Genomic DNA, 2,258 nt, shown 5'->3' with positions numbered 1-2,258 from the left:
ACGTGTGAAAGAAAAAAAAATCTGGTAAGATTATTTGTACAAGTATGATCACATATATGCTTACATTATTGTTTCCTATTATCACTCATGCCATGTCTTATTTGCTTTTCTGCAAAGAAGTCACATAATCATGCATCTATAGAAGTAGATCAAATAAAAAATTCTAATACAGTCACAGATTATTATTATTGTACAGACATATACTACATCGCTTATAATATTTTTCATTCGCTGCTTTATTTTAGAACTATCAATTAGTGCAGGATGTCTAAGGCAAAGAAACAAACCTACAATAAGAGTTACTTGGAGTATCGGTTTTCGTATCTCATGAAAAACGGTCTCCAGCTTCCGCAATGTGTGATATGCCTGAAAACTTTTTTAAACGACTCCATGAAACCCTTTCGGTTGAAGCAACACTTGCAAAAAATTCACCCCACAATAGCTGAGAAAGACCGGGACTACTTTCAGTCCAAAGAGCGGCAAGTAAAGAGAAGTAGACTTGATGCAAATGGTGATCTTTATGCTCATAGTAATGTACTTATTACAGCTTCATACGCTGTTTCCTACCGTATTGCTCAGTGTAAAAAGCCACATACAATAGGAGAGACCCTGATCAAGCCATGTATGTTAGACTGCGCATCAATAGTACTTGGAAAATCAGCTGAGCAAAAGTTTCAAGACCTCCCGCTATCCAACAACACTGTGAAGCGACGCATTGATGATATTGCAGCAAATATTGAGAAAGTAGTTGCTAAGATTAAAGCATCCCCATTTTGGGCCATACAACTTGATGAGTCAACTGATGTTGCCAGTCTTTCCCAGCTATTGGTGTATGGTAGATATGTGCATGACACATTCATTGAAGAAGAGTTTCTGTTTTGTCAGCCCTTGCTTAGAACAACTACGGCAAGAGATGTGTTGAAAGTAGTTGAAAATTTCCTTGAAAAGGCCAAGTTAGATTGGGAGAAGCTAATAAGTGTATGCACTGATGGAGCACCTGCTAAGTTAGGATGTAGATCAGGCTTTGTAAAACAGATCAAGCAGAAGAACCCTGATATAAAAGGAGTGCATTGCTTCATTCACCGTGAAGCATTGGCATCAAAAACTCTCCCACAAGCGTTGAAATCGAACTTGGATGTGAACATAAAAGTTGTGAATTACATCAAAGCATCAGCACTAAATACCAGATTGTTCTCAGCACTATGTTCTGAAAGTGATGTCATGTTTACAACTTTGTTATTTCATACTGAAGTGAGGTGGTTGTCCAAGGGAAACATGTTAGGCAGGCTCTTTGAGCTACGATCTGAGGTTATGAAATTTCTTGAAAGTAAAAGCCAGCATGAACTTTTAGCAGCTATGAAAGCTGATAACTATGCATTTGAGACTGCATACCTGGTTGATATATTTGCCTAACTAAACAAGTTGAACCTGAAGTTGCAAGGGAGCAATCATCATGTCCTTGCCTTTCATGACAGCATTGATGCTTTCAAAGCAAAGCTGGTACTGTGGCATACACGAACTTGCACTGGAAACACGGTATCCTTTCCCACACTCACTGAATTATTGGAAGACAAACCTGCTCCTGGCAGTCTAGTGGCAACCATTACTGAACACCTGTTTGATCTCATAACAGAATTTGGACGCTACTTCCCTGAATTACCTTCAGAAAAAAAGAAGATGCTCAACATCACACGAAATCCATTTCAACGCACTGTTGAAGAAATTCCAGAGAAGCTACAAGAGGAGTTTATTGAGTTGGTTAACAATTCTGCACTGAAAGATGATTTCAGATTAATGTCTATTGACCAGTTTTGGCTCTCAGCAAGAAACCTTTCTCCATTCATTGCCGAAAAGGCAATAAAGATTCTGATGCCATTTAGCTCTACTTACCTATGCGAAGTAGGGTTTTCATCAATATTGCATTTTAAAACTGAGAAAAGAAATCGTCTTGACCTTGAGAGCGACTTGAGATGTGCATTATCAAAAACAAAGCCTGATTTGTGTAAACTTGCACAGAGGCATCAGCAGCAGCCCTCTCATTAAAATTCATAATCTCACAGCACACCTGTTGAGTGTACAAGAATAACAACAATGTTGACATGATTTATTACTATATGTCGTACTCTCAGTTATTTAACAAATAAATACATATATATGCTGCTGACCTACATATATGTACCTGTGCAGCCCTTTCAGTGAATACCATTTAGTAAAAAATTCACACTCCACATATTTCAGGGGGGGGGGGGGGGGGGGGG

At 38.6% G+C, this 2,258-nt stretch overlaps 1 pseudogene; it reads left to right on the top strand.

Moving 5' to 3' along the window:
- The first annotated feature begins 264 nt into the window (after positions 1-264).
- On the top strand, positions 265-2,043 carry LOC137410371 (protein FAM200C-like; annotated as a pseudogene).
- The last annotated feature ends 215 nt before the right edge of the window (positions 2,044-2,258 follow it).

The sequence above is a fragment of the Watersipora subatra genome, unplaced genomic scaffold (assembly GCF_963576615.1).
Source record: "Watersipora subatra unplaced genomic scaffold, tzWatSuba1.1 SCAFFOLD_123, whole genome shotgun sequence".
Classification (NCBI taxonomy): domain Eukaryota; kingdom Metazoa; phylum Bryozoa; class Gymnolaemata; order Cheilostomatida; family Watersiporidae; genus Watersipora; species Watersipora subatra.
This window is presented reverse-complemented; position numbering and strand designations above follow the sequence as displayed.